The 9872-nt window shown below is 32.1% G+C and overlaps 1 long non-coding RNA gene across 1 annotated transcript; it reads left to right on the plus strand.

The window, feature by feature from the left end:
- The first annotated feature begins 7266 nt into the window (after window positions 1-7266).
- LOC145576669 (uncharacterized) lies at window positions 7267-9667 on the plus strand. Its single transcript, XR_014098518.1, has 3 exons — window positions 7267-7395; window positions 8061-8127; window positions 9160-9667. It is a non-coding gene; the product is annotated as an uncharacterized LOC145576669 (long non-coding RNA).
- Window positions 9668-9872: the final 205 nt, after the last annotated feature.

The raw sequence follows: 9872 nt of genomic DNA on the forward strand, positions 1-9872 counted from the left end.
TCACACTTTTGAACAACACCCACAAACTTCTGAGTAGCGCCAAGAAACCTTTGAAAAGCCCCTACAAACCATTGAAAACCCTTAGAAACTGCAGGCCAACCCCCACTAACCTCTAAACAACCCTCACTTACCTCTAAACAACCCCCTAATCTTCATACTACATTTTTTTAACAGACTCTAGAACTTTCTAAACATACTACAAAACCAAGAAGAAAGCATGTTCATTGCAACAAAAAACAAGCTGGGAGAGAAACAAATTGCTTCAACAAAAAAAATAAAAAATAAAAAAAAAAGCCAAAGCTCTCAAGAAGAAGTTCATAAAACGCAAGAGAAAGTTCAGAAGGCACCAATATATTCAATTAAATGTCATAACATATCAACTTCATAGTTTCTTGTTCATTTTCAAGCAATTACGAGTTCATTTACCATGAACAAAATGTTCAGAATTTGATTAAATTTAAAATATAAATTAAATTATCAGTGAATTTAATTAGCTAATTTGTATATATATGATATATGAACATGTAGTGTTATAATTTGAATTTCAAGCTATTTCATTATGAACACATATTTCATTTATTGTGGTTGTGTGCAGTACATGTAGTCTTATCAATATAATGTTCATATTACAATAATGTATGTTCGTTTGTTGGGTACGTATAGATTATTCAAATTCACTAAAATTATATAAGTATGTCATTTGTTATCATATCCTAATGTAAAAATTCAGATTGTGGATGTTCAATTCATTTTTGTACACTCATTAGTAAAAAGCAATGTGCGTATCAAGATGCACACCAAGCTTAGACCAAAGAAGTAATAAGTAAAGAAAACAAAAACAATAAACAAAAAATCAAGTACTTCATAATGGTTAGGAAAATATGTCTCATTCACCATTAGGTGAATAAAATAACAAGACAACCCAAAACTTGAATTTCAAAGACTTAATCAAGTTCAATCCTTGAAAATAACATAGTCCCATTAGTGAATTTTCTTCATCAACCATCAATCACCAGCACTTGCCTTCCAAAATTTTTGAACAACTTTTCCCGGAGGCTAGTGTATATCACGATCTTCGTACCTAAAAAGATACTTAGTAAAAGATGAAGCAAGTTTAAATAACAATGTTAGTCATTCACTATTAAATTTGTAAAATATTGCATTACAACTATTTCACAAATTTATGCTATGTTAAAATAAATACAATGCATATCACTATCACATTGCTAAATGTATTAGCATACTCCACTCAATACATACTTTAAGTCTTCCTTAAAGAACACAGCATTCATGCTAATACAAAACATGTTCTACTCAAATGATGACATGAACAACAAATATCATATCATCGCAAAAATCTTTCCAATCATGAAACATATATGACACTTTGGAAAAAGCAAAAACTCATAATAATAATTATTATTCTCAAAATAATATAACACATGTCATATTCAAATTTGTGAAAATTGCTCAACAAATTGGAAAGATAAGAAGTTTAAGAAAGTTATTCATTACAATTACTCATGTGATTCTCAACACCACCACATTACTCACATTGTAGAAATAACTCAAAAAATATATTACCTTGAAGCAAGAAGTGAGAAGAAAACTCAATTACAAGTATTAGATTCTCACAAGGTACCAACCACACTCTTGTACCACCTGCTAGGTAACAGTCTCAAGTCAACTCATACTTGAACTTTCAACTCACATTTCTTATCTTCAATATGGAACTCACCAATCAACTCACCTAAGTCACCACTTAGAAGGCTTAACAAACTTCAACCACTAGAGGAAAACTTATCATTTAGGACAAAGATCCAAATTAAATAAGACATCTAAGTAAGACCTACGTTGTTCCATTATGACAAGAAAAACAAAGTAACCTTTACTCACAAGTTTAGCCTTGACCACTTCCAACAGCACTTAGTGAATTGACATTGGAAAAACTTTAGAAGAAATATTAGAAAACACACTCCATAAAAAAATAAATAAATAAAAAAAAAAGTAGGAGAACTCTAAGCATGTTAGAAATGATCTAACTTATCATCAACAGTTTCTTCCAAGGTAATCTATCACTCACGTCATCAATTCATTAAGTTAAGGAAACACTCTTCAAACATAGAGATATCAAAACAACAAATCAAGACAAACAAATAATATCTTGTAGCAAAGCTAGTCACTTTCATGCTTTGCATCAAATAATAGAGATATCTAATATTAATGCCTCTTATTCCTCTATGGTAAACTTGTTTACTCAATAAACAAAATAAATACATAGATGGGAATATAGAAATCAAGAGACATGAGAATTCCAATATGCATAGCCAATCACTTGGAGATAACCCAACATTCTCACACTAAGTCATGGAGTATACAATCAATTATAGAGGGACATGGAGATAAATCAACATCCTCACACAAAGTCATAGAGTATACAATCAATTGCTTAAAAAGCATAAACAACTCATAAAGCATAAAGAAGATATTACACAAACCAAGACTTTAAGTTCAACACTAATTTGTCATATTACACTTTCCCCCACATTGGACGACAAAGGTCTTTCACTAAGTATTGAATTTAGACATGGAAAAACTCTACACATTTCACATGGGGCTAACAATAAGAACTAAATTCTTACAAAGAAATTCTATAAACTCATAGAATCATAACCCCGATATGCCAAAGTTAAGTCTAAAATCAAGACATTAGTTAAGTGTGGAGAAAGGAATAAGCGAACATACCTCTATGGTGCCTCTAATAAATTACCTTAGCGATCAATGAAGAACAACCCAATGACCACCACTTATATTGATTATGCATCCACTTTGAGCTCTTGAAGTACACTTAGACTCTTTTTCTTTACAAGATTCATATAGACATCATATGGAAATTTGCTAAGTAAACATCAAAAGAGAAAAGCATCTTAAGAATTTACTTTCCACATATAAAGAAACCGTCAAAGGCTCTTTTAACAAATACGAATAATTAATTAAAGTGAACCAAGTAAGAACACATAAGTGAGAAGACATGAAATAAAATTTTAAAACACTTGAAAACTTATCTTAAGGTGGACAAAAAGGAAGTAAGATAATCTAACAATTGAATTAAAAAGTAATTCAAACTTTATCATACTTCTAAAATTTATCACAGAGTTAACACAACTTAGTTAACACACTAAAATATTAAAAAAAAAATAGCCACCAAAAAAATTCAAGAGTACAATTAATAGAACTATTCATGTATTCCCCAACGAGAACTATAAACATATGACACAACTAAGAGCTAGAAAAACAAGAACCATTAAGGATATTCTCCTATGGAGAAGAATATACACACTCTTCACAAAATAATCATATAGTTCTTATTCAAAAACTTCTCATACTTAATAAATTGATAAAATTAACAAAAGTTCTTGAAAAGAAGTATGCAAAATAAGCATTATGAGCATGAACAAAGTTTCCAAAGCATGACATATATATACATATCAACGTATATATTTGCTAAAAATAATAAGCTTTGATAACATACTCAACGTAACACAAGATTCATGGTAAAGATTATAAAACCTACAACTTAACAAGTCTTAAAAATAAACCATGAATTATCTATATCAATATAGACATGTAAACATTAGGTACTCAACATACTGCTAATAGAAATTAATCTAAAGCAATATCCTAATATATACTTTCTTAACGAACAAAACAATACATATGTTCAAAAAACAAACTAATTGGTAAATAAAACCAATTAACATATTTCTAAGTACTAAGTTCAAACCAAAAGCATAGAACAAAGACACAAAAATAATCATACCATGTAATACATATATAACATGGATTATGCTTTAGCCTATAAACTAATAATCATGTAACAAATAATACATTGTGGATAAAATAATCATCCAACATTATAATGCCAAAAATCACACCTCATTCATATATTTGTCAACATGACTAATAGAATTAAAATCACATGCTAAGCATAATCAAAATTAAAATTAGTTTAGAAATGACCTCCCTTGAATAAAATCAAATGTCAAAGATGAGCATTCTCCGTAGTACGCTCATATATCCTCTCCAAAACAGCAGCTCAAAGATATCGTCATAAATCCAAAACATGAGCAGATATCAACGATCCAACCGTTTAAAATAAATCCTCGTAAGTCCCAGACAAGCTCCCAAAATTTCAGCCAAATCCAACAACAAATGACTTTTGATCGGGGACCATCTTTGAGATTGCTCTCAAAAAAACGTGAACAAAATTTTCTTTCAAAAATTATTTTTTCTTCACACCATACAATCTTTCAATCAATACCCATTGAGTAGCCATTGAAAATTAATAATTCGTTTTCAAAATTGTTGTAAAATAAATGTTTCAAAGGTTACAAAAATATAAGAATAATGTTATGTGTTTGTTTACTCAAAAGGAAGATGGTGTGGCGTGACTTCGTCACTGCCTTTGAAAACGAATTTCGGCGCAACCGGGGTACACATTGTATAGTCGGTACGTTCCCTAAGGTTACACACCACTATCACTCAAAAGCACTTTTGGGTAAGAGGTGGAGCCATATAAACTTATGCCCGAAAGAGGAAGTAATGTATTTAGCACTTCTTGGATAAGTATATTGTAAATTTGTAGTATATATATTCTCTTGAGAAAATGTTCCAAGCAATATATATAAATCGCAAGGAGATTCAAAGAATGAATCTAGACACCAAAGGAGTGATTAAATCACAATAACTATTCACTTTAATGGGGGGTTACAAGGGAATCCAAGAGAAAGAAGAAGAATCCCAAGAGAATGACTTTAGAAATAAAAAAGTTTACTTCATAACCGTTTGTGGGCAATCATAGTTGGCCACAACCCACTTATGGAGTAAACTGATCAACATGGATTTTACTCTCTTTAATCCAACAAGGATGATTCCTTTGTGGAGACCTGAGGCTTCTGCTATGAAAACGTTGGTGGTGCCAAGGCTGAAAGCTTGCGCTGAGATTGTTGATCCGTTACTATCTCTGATGATGGCTCCTATTGTTGTTGAATTGTTTCTTTTTTCTTTTTTTTTTTTACTGAACCATCGAAGTTGAGTTTGAAAATTTTGAGAGGGGGAGCCTCCCAAGCAACTAATTGGGGGTTAGGGGGGTTTGTATGGTGGAGATGAAGGGTTTGAGATCCCAGAAGTGGACATCCCGAGCTAAAAGAGGTATCTATGTGGGTGCGGTAATTCCACTCATTGAACGTGAAATGCGATCAGTTAAACATTCGGGGGATATTTAAAGTCTCATTGGTAAAAATAATAGCATTTTGCTCTTTACATAGGCTCCAAAGAATGCTGAGTAATTAATTTCTGATAGCGTAGATAAGTTGCTACTAAGGTTATTGGAGACCTAGCCCGGGCAACCAATTTTGGACTCCAAATTGCTTTGGCCCTATCACAAGAGATAAATAAATGGTGATGGGTCTCTGGGTGGGCAGAACAAAGGGTGACCCTCAAAACTTTCCCATGAAAAAAAAACACTTTTTTCGAGTGAATGTATTAGGGCTCTAAGTTGTGATGTGGGCTTTTAAATTTTGGAGTAGGTTTAGATATTTTGAGCTGATTATGCTTAGCTTGTTATCTATATTTGTAGAACAAAAGGGTGATACATTGCTGATTTTTGAACTATTAATGACTTAAAGAAAAGCAATTGAGTATTTGAATCTGCCAATTATTATTGACAGTTAATCTTTCTCTCTTCTCTCTTGCACTCTCTCTCTATTTGGTGGAATTACACAACAATCAGAGTTACTTTCTCTTTCAGATAATTTACTGTAATGCATAATTTTGTATGATGCAGGTGTGATATCGTGTGTACTTCTCTACATAAAAGATGATTTCCTGGAGGTCAAAGAAAACATATTCTTACAGGTACAATGATCATTAACAATTTATTTTGGGAAAATGTTGAAGGATGTAAAGTTAAAGCTGATGGTTCTCTTGAGAGATACTAGGCAAGGCTTGTAGCTAAAGACTTTACTTACTCTAGTATTGTTTGATTATATCGATCGGTTTATTTTTAGTTTTAGTTTGGGTGTGCTCCATCTGAATTCATTGGAAGTTGATTTGTCTGTCTAATCTTTATGTGAACTCCAGCAATCATTGTTTAAAAACAATATTTGACCTGCCTTTGGTGTGTTAGTCTGTCATACTGTGGTAATGTAAATTGTGCAATCGATGACTTCACCATAAGGTGTTTATACGGGTTTAAACATTTTAAAGGCATGTCCAGGTACTTGCCAAACTTGAAACCTTTGCATTTCTTTTTAATTAATTTTCAATTAAGATCAGAAATGTTGTTTACAGTTATAGTTCATGTCTGGTTTCTAAAGTTCATAGGTTATATGTATTTATGTTAATGCTTTCTCTTCCCTTCCTTGTTAGGACCATATATTAATATTTCTTTGAGAATAGTGGGAATCTATTTCTCATCCTAAATATATTAGTTCTTGTAGGTGCTACTAAGCTTAATTAGATATTGTTTGCATTACTGCCATTTATAAACCTAATAAACTAGGGGGAGGGGAGTTGCTACAACATATAGAAAAAACACTAAATCTAACTTTCTTGTTAAGTTATTGTGATACAGTTTCCAGAATCTAGATAGTAGTGTTTAAATGTTAGTCGTCTGATAACATATTACTACATCATTTGAGTTATTATTATGTGAATTTGATATGTTCTTTTATTAAATCAAAGGCTGGTTTTATCCTTGCCAACTGCATTAATATCACATGTGAACTGCATGTCTTCATTTGTCCACTATTTTTGTGTTGCACTATGTGTTATTTTGAGAGAAAATATAAAAGATTATATTAATCCATATGTTATCAACCTATATTTAAGGGTTTTTGTGACTTTGTGAGAATTGTAGTCAGAAATATACACTATTGCAGTTTCTAGTGTTATGGCTTACATATTTTCACTTTTTTCAATACAGAGCTGAACAAACATTTTAATACACTCCCCCATAAGCTTTATTGAATACAAGTTGGTTTCAGGGACCTACAAGCAGAAATCCCAAGTATGCGATTCCCAAATAGCTGAACTGGAAGTCTATGCTCCTAGAAGCAATGTAAAATTTGTCAACTTACATGTTCATGCCTTTATGTTAATTACAACACCTAGTATTGGAACAACCCAATGATGCACATAAATTCATTACATTGTTTTTCAGATGCATCTGTTCTAAGTTTTTTTTGGTAGGTATGATATGTGAAGTGTTGGAGTTATATTCTTGGAGATGATATTGGGCTCAATAGATGTTTTCCAGATTAGCTCTTTATCCCATGCTCTTCTAGATAAGCTTCTTAAAGGCTAGAATGAAAACTTGAAGGAGCTTGCATATAGGTAAATTCGGTCATGATTTTTTCTATGGTTGTATGATCATTAATATTCCACCTACTTCACTGAATTGACAAATACTTAAGGAGTAGCATTCCCGATTTCCTGCCATCATTTTAATATTACATAGAAGGGGTTCATGATGTCCTGCTAGAAAAATTATTTGCCTTTTACTTGCTTACCTTATAACCGTATCAGATATGTTATGGGTGTTTTGCTCAGTGAAGAACTAATAAACCAAATTTAAATCTGAATAATATACACAGAAGATAGAAATGTCTGCTATGGTCAGCAATTACTTAGGAAAAGTCTTTTTTTTTCTTTGATTGAAATGCTGCATGGTATTGTATTATTGTTATGATGTCATAAATTGTTTAACATATAACTGAAAAACTGGGTTTAAGTTTGAAATTGGAATTTGAACACATTTCTAATACGACATCTTTGTCTTTTAGTAGGATTCTTATATATTGATAATTAATAATACCAGCGGTGTAGTATTTGAAATTCTTCTTCAGTATTTATCTCCTTAATTGAGAACCTTATAGCTATGGACTCAAAGTGTTGAATGATGCTAATAATAATGTGTATGAAAACACTAGAAAGAAACTTAGTTTGCAGAGAAAGCTTTTTATTACTGATAAGATGCTACTTTTTTCTCGCTTGGTCAGGCTTAGGTCCTTCATGGAAATGTGCATATTAGTCCCTGGCCATTCCACTACACGTCAACATGACCTGGTGAATATCTTTTCAAATGTCTGTTTGTTCCTAGTTTAAATCCAATTGCCCCATGTTTTTTGATTGATATTCTATGAGCCCACTAATTATTTAATGCTTTTTCTTGTACTCCGTACAACAATTTTGGGTAGGTCTTGAATTATTTGTGTGTGACTATTTACACTCATAGTGGTTGTGAGGGTATCACAATCAATGATTGTGCTTCCATCGCTTATATTCCCAACCATGAGACTGGGTGTTTGGCTCTCATTTATCCAACTTTAATATTGGGTGGGACTCATTGTCATCCTGCTGGGTTTTCTATTCCAGCCTTTTCCCCTCTTTCCCCAGGCCCACCAGCACACACACATAATAGTTCTCTGGGGCTGGTCCTCTAGGAGGAAAACAAGGTAGTGCTTGTGCTTGGCATATGGAGATAACGTGATTAGCATAAACGCATTATGTGCTTTACTATTAATACTATAGTATGTGGTGGTTAATATATACTTAATGTATATTTGGTTTAAAAAAAAATTGTATATTCTAGCAATTATATATATTGATGTCTATTCTGCTTCAAATACTGCTTTAATTTTCACCTTCAAAATGTCAAAAAAATTGTTTACCATAAAATATACAGAGTAATTACCTGTGTTCAGTTACCAAATTAGCAATAAAATATACAGAGTAATTACTTGTGTTCAGTAACCAAATTAGCAGTAACATTAGATAGAATTAAACTCATTGGCTAACAGGTATGGTGAGTTGTGTGTATATGTTGATACTTGATACTGCTTATTAAAATGAGAAAATAAAAGGCAGCATTGATGCATGGGTTTTTTTTTTAATGCAAAACTGATGCATATTTTGCATTTTGCAAAAACCCTGTAAACCTGTAGTAAGTTGAATCACTTCAATGGTGTAACTTCATAGCCGTCCTGGTGATATAAATTGCATTTTCTACATGTTACTTTTATTATGGTTGACTTGTGTTTTATTGATTTTTAATCTCGTGTTCCGGATGATCGATTGACTGTGGATGATGCTCTGCAGCAACCTTATTTCCACTCGCCTCCTAGCTGATCATTGGAACAAAATAGTGATCGACGGGGTCAGAATATGAAAAAAAATTAGTAAGAGGTTAGAGGAAAGGATGAGTTGAATGTGACAGATATTACAGATGCTTATTTTCAGTCACCTCCTAGCTGATCATTGCAGATGCTTATTTTATGGTTTTATATGAACCACTCCCTTCAGGATGAGCTGAATATGACAGTGTAGACACCCAAATGTGTCTCCCCAAAACCAAACCCAGTGATGAATACCTTTCACGCCATTTGATTATCGAACAAAGTGAAAGTGTGAAAAGCCTAGTGATGTGGATGTTTTTATTAAAATATCTCTCTTTCTATTTTTGGAAACATTTCTTTTCTTACTCTATTTATGAAAATAACCAGTCCAATTTAGTTTGATCCATGATAAGGGTCCAATAATAATGTAGTTGGGTTAGGCTCGAAAAGAGCTTTCCAACGATATATTATATACCCAATTCTGATGAATAATGAGGAAGTTATGGCTTAAAAAATTATATGTGGCCCAATGATCTAGAGGATGGCCTATTAATTATTATTTCAAAATTTGTTAGGATAGATTTTAATCTTCTAGAATATCTAGAAGGTTCTTTTAAATTCTGGTATTAGGATTGATAATTATATTTTACAGAGTTTTATTTGGAATAAAATAAGTGTTTTATGATAAATTTGATC

The sequence above is a fragment of the Chenopodium album genome, chromosome 13 (assembly GCF_948465745.1).
Source record: "Chenopodium album chromosome 13, dcCheAlbu1.1, whole genome shotgun sequence".
NCBI lineage: Eukaryota > Viridiplantae > Streptophyta > Magnoliopsida > Caryophyllales > Amaranthaceae > Chenopodium > Chenopodium album.